The sequence below is a fragment of the Chiloscyllium plagiosum genome, unplaced genomic scaffold (genome assembly GCF_037043375.1).
Source record: "Chiloscyllium plagiosum isolate Xiang-an unplaced genomic scaffold, Cpla_swu_hap1 HiC_scaffold_4, whole genome shotgun sequence".
Classification (NCBI taxonomy): domain Eukaryota; kingdom Metazoa; phylum Chordata; class Chondrichthyes; order Orectolobiformes; family Hemiscylliidae; genus Chiloscyllium; species Chiloscyllium plagiosum.
This window is the reverse complement of record NW_028270142.1, coordinates 19,224,500-19,240,368: the sequence shown is the minus strand read 5'-3', so window position 1 is coordinate 19,240,368 and position 15,869 is coordinate 19,224,500. Positions and strand designations below refer to the sequence as shown.

The 15,869-nt window shown below is 40.9% G+C and overlaps 1 protein-coding gene across 5 annotated transcripts in view; it reads left to right on the top strand.

The window, feature by feature from the left end:
* The window catches only part of pag1 (phosphoprotein membrane anchor with glycosphingolipid microdomains 1), a 176,626-nt gene that overhangs the window by 113,995 nt on the left and 46,762 nt on the right, over positions 1-15,869 (top strand). For 4 of the 5 annotated variants that reach the window (XM_087986003.1, XM_087986000.1, XM_087986002.1 and 1 more), the window contains one exon: positions 9,869-9,982. The exons of the other annotated variant lie outside the window; for it this stretch is intronic. The gene's annotated coding sequence lies outside the window, so the exon portion shown is untranslated. The remainder of the gene's footprint in view (positions 1-9,868; positions 9,983-15,869) is intronic. 5 annotated transcript variants of the gene reach the window in all.

Here is a 15,869-nt window from a genome sequence, read left to right as displayed (position 1 = left end):
ACCCTTACCTAGTTCCTCTATTCCCATCTATTCCTATATCTGTTAAGATGTCTCTTAGACATTGCTATTGTATCCACCTGTACCACCTACTTTGGCAACCCATTCCAGGTACTTGCCACCCTCTGTTTTTAAAAAAAAGAGTTGCCTCTCACATCACCTTTAAATTTTCCTCCTTTTACTTTAAACCTATGCCCCCTGGTGATTTGATATTTCTACTCTGGGGAAAAAGACTCCAGCAATCCATTCTATCCATTGCTTCTCATAATTTAGTAAACTTCAATCAGGTCGCTCTTCTTCCTTCAATGCTCAGCTGAAAACAAACAAGTTTGTCCAATCTCTCTTCATAGTTAACACCCACCAAACCAAGCAACATCTTGGTAAACTGTTTGTGTACCCTCTCCAAAGCACCCACATCAAAAGTAGAACCAAATTAATTTTTAGACCATATTTTCAATGAATGTATCTGGGTTATTGCTACATAAATTTCATAGTTGTCTGGATATGCAGTAATTTCTAGAATTTAATACCACTGGGTTGGAGCTATGATGTTTCGCTCCAGGAAGTTATCAAGTTCAAGAGTTCATTTAGGCTTAAGAGTTTGGCTGCCTGCAAATTTTCAGTACTTTATTGTTAGTCTTGCAAATTATTTAACAGAGTTCTCTAATTTAAATAGATAAAACAGAAACAAAAGTCTCAATGTTAGATAAGGGTTGTTGAAACTCAGTAACATACCAGCTTCCATTGTCTAGCAGAATGAGGGAGACCATTCATTGCGTTAATAATAGACATTCCACTATGCATAATTGATTTTCGTTTTAATGTTGCAACTTTACAGAGACACGACATACATTTATATAAAAGTTAAACTTAATGAGCAAACCAATATGACGCCCATCAATATATGGTGTATGTTTTGAATTGAATTATAAATCGTAACAATAGTTACATTTTATACTTTAGGCTTGATGGTAATGGTAAAGTGAGATTAGATTAGATTAGATTAGATTAGATTAGATTAGATTACTTACAGTATGGAAACAGGCCCTTCGGCCCAACAAGTCCATACCGCCCCGCCGAAGCGCAACCCACCCATACCCCTACATTTACCCATTATCTGACACTACGGGCAATTTAGCATGGCCAATTCACCTGACCTGCACATCTTTGGACTGTGGGAGGAAACCGGAGCACCCGGAGGAAACCCACGCAGACACGGGGAGAATGTGCAAACTCCACGCAGTCAGTCGCCTGAGGCGGGAATTGAACCCGGGTCTCTGGCGCTGTGAGGCAGCAGTGCTAACCACTGTGCCACCGTGCCGCCCACAAACTGGGAGGGTCCATCAATAGACACATGTTGAGAATTCTTTTTCTTATTGGTGACAACCTTTGTGAAATAGAAAGTAACTCCCAAGACACTGGAAACTGAGAGGCAGCTTGATGGTGCTCTGCATAGGAATATTTTTAGGACATATTTGATCTACAAGGATGTGTAATGTATGCTGGATAGTCAGTCAGCAAAATATAGAAGGCTGTGTGAGAAACGGGGTTATAATGGTAGGGGGCTTCAACTTCACTAACATTAACTCTGATCGCCTTAGTGTGAAAGGATTAGTCAGGATGGAATTTTTAAAGTGCAACTAGGAGAGCTTTTTGTGCCAAAATGTTAATTGTCCTGCTGGAGATGGGGCAGTGTTGGACCTAATCTGAGGGAATGAAACCAGTCAAGTGTTTGAAGTTTCAGTGGGTGAGCATTTTGAGGGTAGTGACCATAGCTCTGTATGTTTCAAAGTCATTATGGACTGTGCAGCAATCTGAACGGAGGGAAGGCTGATTTCAATATCATTAAACAGAATCTGCCAAACGTAAACTGGGAAGTCGTCATTTGGAAAATGAGAGTCTTTATAAAAGAAGTAGTATAGTAAGAATTCCGGTCCAGTATGTTCCTCTAAGAGTGTAGGGCCAGGGCAGCAAGTCCAGGCAACCCCTAGAAGTCAAGGGAAATCTAGAGTCTGAGAAAGGAAAAGAAACTAGCATATATCAGGTACAGAACATATTAAAAAAAGGGGAGGCACATCAAAAGTGCAGAGTGTAATGTGGCGTGATGTGCCGTGAGAGGGGTTTGTTCAGTCGTGGTTCTTTGAAAGAGGGGTGTTGTCAATCTGGTGCCAAGGTGTCTACTCTGCAGAAAGCTGAGTAAATAGCTTTGGGTTTTTGACAAAAGAAGCAGGAGTGGATGGAATCACACAGGCCCAAAGTTTTTGTTTTTGCTTTCAGTTATTGAAAATGGAGTTTTTGAAGTTTAAGCTGCTAGATACAGCTCTCTCTCCCCCCCCTCTCTCCCCCCCCTCTCTCCCCCCCCCCCCCTCTCTCCCCCCCCTCTCTCCCCCCCCTCTCTCCCCCCCCTCTCTCCCCCCCCTCTCTCCCCCCCCCCTCTCTCCCCCCCCCTCTCTCTCCCCCCCCTCTCTCCCCCCTCTCTCTCCCCCCTCTCGCTGCAGCTAAAAGTTTGAATTCTTTGCTGCTACAGTGAGAAGACAACACACTAAATTGCCATGTCCCAGGGTCTGTTTAAGGGATGCTGGTATTTTGGAACAGTTGATGAGCAGTAGTTAAATTACATTTTGTTTATTAAGTCTTTTAATAGTTACAGTTATCCCAATACTTTTTTTGTTGGTATTTTAACTGTAGTGTAAGAATAAAGTATACTTAAAGCCTAGTGCCTTGACCAATTGAATCAGATGTGGTACACAGCACCTCATACTTGCCTTTAAATAAGATAAAAGTCAGGGTCTGGGCTATCTCATTGATATATTTGAGTGGGTGTTTGTTCTGGTCCGTAAACAGTAGGGAGTTGCTTAAAAGGAAATAAGCAGGGCAAAGAGGGACTACAAAATATCTTTGAAAGATAGGATCCAGGCAAACCTTAAGGCTTTTTATTACATACATTAAGAATAAGAGGATTTCCATGGAAAGTGTGTGACCAAGTAGAAGACCAAAGAGGCCATCTGCGTGGAGCCAGAGTTCTTAAATGACTATTTCTCATCTCTACTCACAGAGGAGAAAGACATTGCAGCCAGGGTTATCAGTTGGGATGGTGAGGTTCTTGAGCACATTAACATTAATAATGAGATATTAAATGATTGAATAGGCGCACAAGTGTGTAAATTCCCAGAGTCTGATGCAATGTATCCCAGGCTGCTATGGGAGGTGTTGCTGGGGCCCGGCTGGAGAAATTTAATACTTTGCTGGCCACAGGCAAAATGTCAAATGTCCGAAGGTTGACTAATGTGGTTCCTTTGTTCAAGAAGAGCAGCAAGATAGACCAGGGGATTACAGACTAGTAGGTCTGATGTCAGTAATAGGGAAGTTCTTGGAAAAAAATTTCAGACGGTTGGGATTAATCATGGGTAGTCAGTATGAATTTGTTAGAGGGAGATCCTGTCTGACTAATTGAATTGCTTTTTTTAAAAGGTGACTAAATATAATAAGGGTAATGCAGTTGATGTGGTTTACATGGACTTCAGTAAGACCTTTGACAAGATATCACATAAAGACTGGTCTAAAAAGTAAGAGCCCATGGGATCCAAGGCAAGTTGACAAACTGGATGCAAAACTGGCTTACAAATAGGAGCAAAGGGTAATGATGGAGGCTTGTTTTTGTCATTGGGAAGCCTGTGATCAGGGTGGTACCACATAGATCAGTGCTCGGACCCTTGCTGTTAGTTATGTACATGAACACCTTGGGTATGAATGCAGAACAATCTTGATTATCCGAACATTAATTATCCAAATTTCGTATTATCCCTGCAAGATTTCAAGGTCCTTATACATGTATGTCAATTGAAGTAGGAAAATTCTATTCCTCATCCATTTAATGTATTATTTTGTAAATTTGAACAGGAATATAGATGCAAATATGCTTTAATAAATAATTAACTTCAAATATGTACTCAAGGCATGATGTTAGAGTTGAGTTTTACACTTTTTATAAAAAGGTTCTCTAATACTTATTCTCCCCGAGGACAAAGGTTGTGACAGTGAAGACGTGAGAACAACATATGTGCAAACCTGAGCTGTACGCTCGAACAGCAACATTCCCTCTCAACATTGACTCGCTTTGTTTTGCAAACCCAACAATGATTTTCTTCAGCTCACTCTCCAGAGAGTTGAGTCGAAAAGGTGTTTGCATTTTTTTGTTTCCGTTGCTTTTTCCTCCTGTTATCCCATGAAGGCTCCTTTTATTACCAAACAACAAGCAGTTCAATATCTTTCAGCTGACAAGAATATTTAATGTCACTTTTTTTGTTGGGGGAGAGTGAGTTAGCACATGTGAAAATAAACAGGAGGAAAACCTGACGAGAGGGAACATGAGGAAAACATTACCCACCTAACAAAAAATTGATGAGAGGATGGAAACTGAAGCCAGGGAAAAAAATCTTCCCCCTCTCTCATGCTCCCCCCTGTATTTTGCACCTCTTTCTCTTTGAGCTCGGCAGTTGCTGAGGAGGGAGGGACAACATTTGGTTAGTCTGGATGGCGGGACGCTGCTGAAAACAAAGATGCTGGCTGCTGCCGAGGACTGGGATAAAACCAAGGAAAACATCAGCGAAAAGTTTCATCGACTTCAGTTGAACTCTAGCCAAAAAGTGATTTTATTTGTAAAATATCATGAATTTTTTAGTAGTGTCCAATGTTTGTGCACATTTTATTGATTGAATGAAATAAAAACTCTGTAAACATGCTTTTTTTTAAATGTGTTCAGTATGGCTTCCTCTGGTTACGATCAGATCAGTTATCCGAACAATCAGTTATCCAAACAAAATACTACCTGCCAGTCTGGCTCGGATAATCGAGGTTGTTCTGTAATTGGTAAGTTTACAGATGACGTAAGCCGGGGGTAATGTTGACAATGAGGAGGATGGTCTCAGGCTGCACTGTGACATTGCTCTGCCCAATTAACCAGCTGATCAATGGTAGATATAATTTAACTCTGCAAAGTGATTCCTTTTTGGGAGATCTAATAAGAGTAGGATATGCACAAAGATTGGATAGGTTCCTAAGGAGCTGAAAATGTGTTGCTGGAAAAGCGCAGCAGGTCAGGCAGCATCCAAGGAACAGGAGAATCGACATTTCAGGCATAAGCCCTTCTTTCCTGAAGAAGGGCTTATGCCCGAAACGTCGATTCTCCTGTTCCTTGGATGCCGCCTGACCTGCGGCGCTTTTCCAGCAACACATTTTCAGCTCTGATCTCCAGCATCTGCAGCCCTCACTTTCTCCTCCTAGGTTCCTAAGAAGCATTGAGGAACAAAGGGACCTTGGTATCCAAGTCCATAGATCCCTGAGGGTGTCAGCATATATAGACAAGGTAGTGAAGAAGACATACAGAATGTTTGCCTTCATTAGCCAGTGCATAGAATATAGGTGGAGCGAGGAGGGTTTATGGCAGCTTTATGAAACATTTTTTGGGCCGCAGATGGAATATTGTGTGCAGTTCTGTTCGTCACACTATCCGAAGGACGCGGTTGCACTGGAGAAGGTGCAGAGGGAGATTCACCACGATGTGGCCTGGGATGAAAAGTCTCCATTATGAGGAGAGATATGATAGGCTAGGTTTATTTTCCCTGGAACGGAGGAAGCTGAGGTAAGGATCTGATTGAGGTATGCAAAATTACGGGAAGAGTATAGACAGAGTAGGTCATGGGAACCTATATCCCCGTGGCCGTGGGCATAAGTTTAAGGTAAGGAGCAAGTAGTTTAGAAGAGATCAGAGAAAAAAATGTTTTGCCCAGAGGGTGGTAGATATTTGGAACATGTTGCCAGAGAGTGTGGCAGAGGCAGATAGCCTCTCAACATTTAAGAAGCATCTGGTTGAGTATTTTAAAATGCCTGGGCATTGTAGGTTATGGACCAAGTGCAGGTGAGTGGGATTAGTGTAGTTTGGTGTTTTTTTTTTTGGTTGGTAAGACATGATGGGTAAAGGGCCTGACAATTAAAACTTCTGAATTAAAATTTTCACTTCTTCTTAAAAACTACATTGGCTCCATCTAGTGGCAGTAATATGTAGAGTTATTTAATTCTCTCGCATATCTAAGATGAAAAGAGGAATACGGATGTGTGGCCATACATCTATTTTTGCCCAGCACAAATAAAACCACAATTCACTCTTCATATCAGCTATTTGCATCTCAGTCACAAACCTTCAAAACAAAGGAACTCTAAACTCAATCCATTAACAGTATGGGTCACTTTCCATACTTGTTTCTTAATGATCAATTCTGAAAACCAAGTTAAAGACAAATTCTTATCTGGTAGCTGAGCAGTTTTGGCATGATATTTTCTGAGTTGTATTCAACTGAGCTAACACAATAAATAAAGCAAAAGCAGAAATTACCAGAGAAACTCAGCAGGTCTGTGAAGAAAGCGGAGCTAACCATTCAGGTCTGGTGATACTTCATCAGAATGTGATGCTGTGTTTCTCCACCAATTCCTGTGTTTGTTTCAGATCGCCAGCAAATCTTTGTTTTAATTTAATATAATTAAGCATTTTATTTAAATCATTCATTTTCACTTCACAGTAACCTGGTACATTATGTTAATCTACAAAAAAAAACCAAAAAAACCTGTGGATGCTGTAAATCAGGAATGAAAACCCAAGTTGCTGGAAAATCTTAGCAGGTCTGGCAGCATCTGTGGAGAAAAATCAGAGTTAACGTTTCGGGTCTGGAGACCCTTCCTCAGAACTGACCCAAAACTTTGACTCTTGCTTTTCTTTACAGATGTTGCCAGACCTGCTGAGCTTTTCCAGCAACTTCTGTTTTTGTTTCTGACGTTAATCTAGAAACTATCACAATCCCTTTCTGTTTCAATCTTAGCCATTTCTGTGCCATGGTATGTTTTGCAACTATTTTTCCTGTCATTGTGTCTATTTATGTAGACACTGGAATAGTTGTTCTGTTGAAGTTATATGGTGTTCATACATGTCATCAGTAATTACTGATCTGGTTAAAACAGCAAGCTGTTTAAAATGTTTAAAACAGGCAATGTTATTTTGAATCTTAGAATGTTTTATAAATCCAAATAATGTAAGCAGTTAGATAAGGAAAAGTTTATGTTTATTAATCATCATAAGAAAAATTTAGGGTCGAGCCAGATAACTTCGGTTAAATTAATACTTTGCACTTATTTATATAGAAAAGAAGCAGGTGATGTGAATTTTATGTCAAAGGTATAACCATTATGGTAGAAAAGGCAGACTAAAAGGGTTAATGTTGTGTAAGGCTCTGAAAGGGTTAATACTGAGGAATGGCTTAAGCTGTACCCATTATGGTGTCACTTGGACTAGCATCTCAAAGGAGTAAGATCTACTGTCCAGGACCATCTTTTGTTTCTATTACAATGTCCGTCATATTAACATAACATTTACTTAATTTCTACCTTGCAACAAACTAGATCTTGATTTACTTTGATTACATTTCATTTATTGTAGTCATGTGTACCTAAGTACAGTGAGAAGCTTTGTATTGCGAGCAATACAGGCAGATCATAGCAAACAAGGACATACAAATCATAAGGTATTTAGACAAAGCGAGGAATACAGGTTAGAACTGCACGGGAGGTGCACAAAGCAAGATCAACACTAGCAACATCAACGTTATTGAAATTAGAGCATTCATTCTCCTTTTGGTGTGTGTGTGTGGGTGTTCAAGCTTCTGTATCTTCTGCGTGATGGAAGCGATTGTAGGAGAGCATTACCTGGGTGGGAGGGGTCTTTAATGATGTTGGCAGTCTTTCTGCAGCAATGACAAATGTAAATGGAGTCAATGGATGGGAGGTTGGCTTTGCTAATGGTCCTGAAGAAGGGCTTATGCCCGAAACGTCGATTCTCCTGCTCCTCGGATGCTGCCTGGCCTGCTGTGCTTTTCCAGCACCACACTTTTCAACTTTGGTAATGGTCTGGATTGTGCACACAATGTTCTGCAGAACAGTTGCTATACTATGCCATTATGCACCCTGACCATTTGCTTTTTATGGTGCATCTATAGAGGTTGGTGAGGGTCCTTATGGACATGCCAAATTTCCTCAGATGCCTGTGGAAGAAGAGGCGTTGTTGCACTGCCTTGACAGTGTTGAAGATAAAGGCTCTTGTTAGAAAATCTTTTTCTTTTACCCATCAGACCCAGCATACCCAGCAGATCCCCATCTACAAGAGGATGGTGGCACTAAATCTGTCTCATGGTAAGCAGCAGCACAGAAGATCCGACAACACTGTGGTCAGCAGTGAGGCTTGTTCACAGAACAGTTGGTAGGACTGATAGTTGATCAAACACCTGGTCCAGATAAAATGCATTCCAGGTTGCTGATGGATGTGAAGGCAAAAATAGAGCCCATTGGTCACCCTGTAATTGGGCATGTGGTAACTATAGCAACTGTAATAAAGTCATAGAATGAGTTCCCTAATTGGGGGTTTTATTCTGGAATCAGGGAGCCCCTGGCTGACAAATAAGAACAGGAGTGTCAGACATCCTGTTCACTCTGAGAGCTGGCTGTGTCAGAGCTGGATCAGTGTCAAGGGCTCTCCATGTGAAAATAAATGGTAACTTGGTGGTGGCATACTGGCCTCTGCAGAGTTATTTCAGTAAGATAGTGCTTCTGTTGCTTGTTGAGTAATCCAGTGTTTTACAGATCCTAATTCAGCAGGTCAAATCTGTCCCTGCAGATGGAGGATTTTGATTCAGCTAATTAAGAATTTTGTAGTAAACTGTTAAGAGAAATAGTGACTATGAAACAATTGAATTTTCATCAAATCTATTTAATTCAAGTCCTTAGGAAAGGCAGCTACCACCTGCCAGCTTTCTTGTCTAGTTTATTTGAGCCTTCCAAACCACAGCAATATATTTGACTTTTAATTGGATTCTGAAATTACCTCACATATTCCTCACTTATAGGGATAAGAAATAAATGCTAGCTTTAGAATTGACTTGTGATGCACTGTTAGTGTCTCTACCTCTGGTCCTCAAGGCCTGGATTCAATTCCCACTTGCTTCAGAGATGTTTGTAATGTACCTGAATGGGTTGGTTCAAAATATCTAAACGCTGGCCTTGTGAGTAATACCTGTCTATTTTGGGGGGCAAAAAAAAACTTCTGTCCTCAACAGTTACTGGAGGAATGTTGGAAAGCTGATGATTGTTAACTTTGTATCGCTGTTCAACAAAGGCAAGTGGGATAAACCAGAAAATTACAGACACTCCCACCTTGCATTGATTATGCAAACCATAATCCAGAACAAAATAAACTATTGCTTAGAAAGGCATGGATTAGTCAAGTAACGTTGATTAGTCAAGTCAAACCTAACTTGATAACAATTATTTAAAGAGGGGAAGCACTGAGAATTAAGGGGAAAAAATAGCAACATTGCTACAAAGATGGTGAAGCAAATGGAAATTCCAACTTTAGGAGAACGGTCACTGGACTAAAAAAAATTAATTCTGCTTTCTCTCCACAGATGCTGCCAGAGCTGCTGAGTTTCTTAGCAGTTTCTGTTTTTGATATAAAATCTTACTCAGCCTTCATTTGTTATTGTTTAACGTGTACTGCTCATCGGTAATGATGCTTTGGTCTCCTACTTAGACTATGTAACATTACGGTACACAAGGACAGTCTTAATAAAGATGTACTTTGCAACTACTACCATTTGTATCACTGAAGTCATCAGACTAATTCTGAGTTGAGATATGTTAAAAAGCTAGGTGTATTAGTCCTCACTTGAAACATTTTGTTACTAATTAGTGAATACGAAGATTAGTTTTTTTTTTGCAAATCACTTGTGTAAATGTTTCACCTGACCAGGTTTTTTAATTTATTCATTCACAGGATGTGGGTGTCGCTGGCTAGGCCAGAATTTATTGGCATTCACTAATTGGCCAGAGGAAATTTAAGAATCAACCACGTTGCTGTGCGCCTGGAGTCACATATAGATCAGACCAGGTAAGGATGGCAGAGTCCCTCCCTAAAGGACATGAATGAACCACATAGGTTTTTCCAACAATCGACAATAGATTCATGGTCATCAACAGACTCTTAATTCCAGATTTTTAAAAAAAAATTGAATTCAAATTCCTCCATGTGCTAGCATGGGATTTGAACGTGGATCCCCATTTCTGAGGAAGGGTCACCAGACCTGAAACATTGACTCTGATTTTTCTTCACAGATGCTGAGCTTTTCCAGCAACTTTAGTTTTTGTCCCCAGAACATTACCTGAGTCTCTGGATTACAGTGCAGCAATGATATCACTAAGCCATCACTTCCCCCAAGTCAGCTTTGCTGTGCTGAATGATATTTTAAAAATTCTTTTGGCAAGGCTTGCTGGGAACAGAGGGTTTGAGATATAAAAATAGACTGGAAAGGCTTGGACTTTTTTCACTGGAGCGTAGGAAGTTGAGGGATGACATTGTGGAGGTTTAGAAAATCATCAGCATAGATAAGGTGAATGACAAGGGTCTATTCCCTGGGATGGAGAGTTCAAGACTAGGGAGCATACTTTTAAGGTGAGAAGAGAAATATTTAAAAAGGAAATGGGACCAACCTTAATACAGACAGTGGTTTGTGTGGAATTAACTGTCAGAGGAAGTGGTAGGTGTGGGTACAGATACAACATTTCATAAGATATTTGGATAAGTACATGAATAGGAAAAGTTTGGTGGAATATGGGCCAAGTACAGACAGGTGGGACTAGTTTAGTTTGGGAGCATGGACAGGTTGGACCGAAGGGTTTCCATACTTTGTGACAAACAAGTCATGTGATTCCATGTGCAAACACTAGGGGGCAGTAATTCTTCTCGGTACAGAGTGTAGAAAGCCTTTTTTTCTGTATGCAGTTTACCAGACTTTTAAAATCCGTTGTTTTTCGCCAATTTGAAATACTTATCCGGGAGGTAATGCAAAGCTACAGTACCTTCAAAATTTACTTATACTTTGAGGTCATGAATAGCTAACACTGAATCTCTAACGTTCCTTGCAAAATGTAACTAGGATCATTAAAATCATGAGTACCTCATATACAAACAATTATATAATGTGCCTTTCAGCACTAACTGTCATGATATATGCTGCCAATTCAAGTATGCAATAATGACAGCTTGAAAATGGAAATGCATTGCAAGACTGCAGCAACAGAGGTGTGAATTTTTTGTGAAAAGTACCTTTGACCACAGGAAGCCCTAACTACTTTAAAACCATCACAATGCAACTGGTGAAGTATTTTAAAAGTATAGACACTTGCGATGGAGAAAACATGATAGCCAGTTTGCATGCAGCAAGATCCAGGAAACAGCATAATTATGATTAGATTTTATTTGTGATACTAGTTGAGGGATAATTCCCCTGTGTCATGGAATCACCTGTAAAGGCAGATGTGACCGCATTTTACCATCTCATCACCACTAAAAATGCACACACTCTCAGCAGCTGAATTGGAGTGTTGAATCTGTTAAATGTTAGATTTAACATCACACAAGATGAGTCATGTGCAACACGTTATTCCGTTTAAAATCAATATGGCAATAGCTGCAGGCAGTAACACACACTCACAAATACATCGTGTTTAACTGGGTTAGCGGTGCATCTAGCCAACAGCAGTAAGTGGAAGTTAATGATTTTCTTTTAAATAATGCTCCAGAAGAGATAATCAAAACGCAAAGTTTGAATGATGTGGAACAAAATAGAGATTTCCTATTTGGAAAAGAGAACCTTCATCCAAAATTTCTCTTGATCTGAATTAGTACTTCCCAAGAGTGATTTGAATACAGCTTTTTTGTGGATCTGAAGCTGTGATGTTTTCCAGGTTTTCTGATTGTAGCCAAAACCTGACTAACATTGAAGAATACTGTTCAGGGCTATTTGTAAACGAACTGTCGGAGTGAAATCCCGAATTCAGAGATTTGGACTGATAAACTTGCATTGTGTTCTATTTATAACTGCATTTCACAAATTAGAATATGGGTAAATACAAGAATCTCTGTCATTACATTCCACAAATCCCAAACGTCCTCCAACCAACTGACTGTCTCCTGCCCTTTTAAAAAGGAACAAGCTCTCAATACACTCAAATTTCTCACTCCCTGTTCAGCTTTCCCACTAGCGCATGACTACTGCCAGTGTTGCGGTGCTCAGGCACTCTCTGTTATCGGTATTGAATCCTGTAGTACTTCCTACAAAAGTATGATGTGGAGATGCTGGTGTTAGACTGAGGTAGACAAAGTCAGAAATCACATGACACCAGATTATAGTCTTCACCTGACGAAGGGGTTACGCTCCGAAAGCTTGTGATTTCAAATAAACCTGATCAACTGTAACCTGGTATTGTGTGACTTCTGACTTCATGAGAAGCTCATGGCTTCATTAGTCTCTAAAATAGACCCCATCTGTGAAGCAGCTATCTGTAACCTTTCCAAGTTTGATCACCATCTTCAATCTTTATCTACCTATCCCATGTCTTGGGCTCATAGAATCCCTACAGTGCAGAAAGAGGCCGTTTGGCCCATCGAGTTTGCATCAACCTTCCAAAGAGCATCTCATCCTATCCAGGTAATACCACGTTTTCCATAGCTAACCTCCTAACCTGCACATCCCTGGACACTACAGGGCAATGTAACACGGCCAGTCCCCATCTAACCTGCAAGGAGGTAAAGAGAGATGATGGAGGGTTGTTTCTGTAATTAGAAACCTGTGACCAGCAGAACCACGGAGATCAGTGCTGGGACCCCTTGCTGTTTGTTCTGTACATTAATGACTTGGATGTGAATGGAGAAGGTATAATAAGTTTGCAGATGACATGAAAATTGGGGATGTTGTTGATAGTGAAATAGATGGTCTCTGGCTACAGTCTGATCTTGATCAGCTGGTAAATTGGGCAGAACAATGGTAAATGGAATTTACTTCCAGTAAGTGCGAAGTATTTTGGGAGGCCTGATAAGGGAAGGATATACACAGTGAACGGCAGGTCTCCAGGAAGTACTGAGGAACAAAGGACTTTGCTGTACAGGTTCATAGATCCCTGAAGGTGATGGCATAGGTCAGTAGTCAGGATGGTAAGGAAGGCATATGGGATGGTTTCCTTCATTTGCTGGGAATTCCTGTAACAACTTAATAAATCATTTGTTAGGCCACAGATGGAACACTGTGCAGTTCTGATCGCTACACTATTGGAAAGACACAAAGCATTGGAAAGGTTCCAGAGGAGATTCACCAGGAATGAAAAGTCTCTGTTATGAGGAGAGGCTGGGTTTGTTACTCCTGAAGAGAGATCTGATTGACTCATACAAAATTATGAGGGACATAAACAGAATAGATCATGAGAATCTCTTTCTCGTGGTGCATGTGTTTAAGACCAGAGGGCATAAGTTTGAATTGATGAGCAAGCAGATTAGCGGAGATCTGAGAAAGAAAAATCACCCAGAGAATGGTAGACATATGGAACGTGCCACCAGAGAGACTGGTGGAAGCAGGTACTCTCTCAACATTTAAGAAGCATTTGGACAAGCACTTAAGATGTCAGGACATAATAGGTCTGAGTGCAGGTAAATAGGATTAGTGTGGTTTGATGTTTGTTGGTTGCATAGATATAGTGGGCCAAAGAGCCTGTTTCTATGACTCTACTATTATCTATTTGGAGGGAAACTTCAAGATACTTCAGTGCAGAGGGATTGGGGTTCTTTATGCATGTGTTGCAGAAAGCAAGTGTGCAGGGAGAGCAGGTAGTAAGGAGGGTAAATGGAATTTTGGCATTTGTTGTTAACGGAGTGGAATATAAAAGAGGGGATGTGTTATTGCAACTGAACAAGGCATTGGTGGAACTGCAGTTGATGTTCTAGAACATAGAACATAGAAAAATACAGCGCAGTACAGGCCCTTTGACCCTCGATGTTGCTCCGATCCAAGCCCACCTAACCTACACTAGCCCACTATCCTCCATATGCCTATCCAATGCCCATAAAGAGGGAGAGTCCACCACTGCTACTGGCAGGGCATTCCATGAACTCACGACTCGCTGAATAAAGAATCTACCCCTAACATCTGTCCTATACCTACCACCCCTTAATTTAAAGCTATGCCCCCTCGTAATAGCTGACTCCATACGTGGAAAAAGGTTCTCATGGTCAACCCTATCTAAACCCCTAATCATCTTGTACACCTCTATCAAGTCACCCCTAAACCTTCTTTTCTCCAATGAAAACAGCCCCAAGTGCCTCAACCTTTCCTCATCCGATCTTCCTACCATACCAGGCAACATCCTGGTAAACCTCCTCTGCACCCGTTCCAGTGCCTCCACATCCTTCCTATAGTATGGCGACCAAAACTGCACACAATACTCCAGATGCGGCCGCAACAGAGTCTTATACAACTGCAACATGACCTCAGGGCTCCGGAACTCAATTCCTCTACCAATAAAAGCCAGTACGCCATATGCCTTCTTCACCGCACTATTTACCTGGGTGGCAACTTTCAGAGATCTGTGTACATGGACACCAAGATCCCTCTGCTTCAAGTATTAGCCCAGTACCCCGTCATTTTGTTACTCTTACCAAAGTGAATCACCCCACACTTACCTACATTGAACTCCATTTGCCACCTTTCTGCCCAGCTCTGCAACTTATCTATATCCCGCTGTAACCTGACACATCCTTCCTCACTGTCAACAACTCCACCGACTTTCGTATCACCCAACCTTCTAGCCCCTCCTCCAGGTCATTTATAAAAAAGACAAACAGCAATGGTCCCAAAACAGATCCTTGCGGAACACCGCCAGTAACTGCACTCCACGATGAACCTTTACCATCAACTACTACCCTCTGTCTTCTTCCAGCCAGCCAATTCCTAATCCAAACCTCCAACTCCCCCTCAATGCCATACCTCCATATTTTTTGCTGTAGCCTTTCTGTGTTCCGTTTCCTTCCACTTACTTGAAGGATGTAATCGCTTTGGAGGCAGTTCTGAAAAAGTTCACTAGATTAATTTCAAAGATGAAAGATTTGGCTTTCGGAGGAGAGATTGAACAGTTTAAGCCTATACTTACTAGAGTTTAGAAGAATGAAAGCTGATCTAATTAAGGTATCAAAATGCTAAAGAGAATTGCCAAAGTGGACTTGGAGTGAATGTTTATCCTTGTGTCTCCTTTAATTAGAGTTTTAAAGGGTTATTGGTTTGGACAGAAAAGTGGAGTTGATGCTGGGATGAGATCACCCATGATGGTCTTAAATGGCAGAGCAGGCTCGAGGGGCTGAACAGCCTACTGTTGTTCCGAGTTCTTTTGTTCTCACCTGAATCTGAAGTCACCATGTCAACACCAGAAAACGATTTCTTTTGTGGATCTGTAAAGAAGATTTCTAAGATTTTTTTTTGTTTTTATGAAAACCATAAGGCACAAGAACAGAAGTAGGCCATTGGGCCCATCAAGTGTTCTCCAATATTCAGTGAAATCATGGCTGATGTGATAATCCTCAACTCCGTTTCCCTGCCTTTGCCCTCACTATCCTTGATCCCTTTACTGATGAAAAATTGGTTTATCTCAGCCTTGATGACCCAACCATGACAGCCCTCTGTGGTAAAGAATTCTATAAATTCATTACCTTCTGAGAAAAGAAGATCTTACTTCTCTCTGACTTAAATGAGGAACCCCATATTCTGAGCTTATGCTTCTGGTCCTATACTCTTCCATAAGCAGGAAACAACATTTCTACATCTACCCAGTTAAGCCCCTGAGAATCTTCTATGTTTCAATAAGGCCTCATTTTATTTCTTTTGATAGCATGGGTGAGCTGCTGGATGCAGAAGAATGGGATTGTGGGAGATATACCAGTTTGGATCAGTAATTGG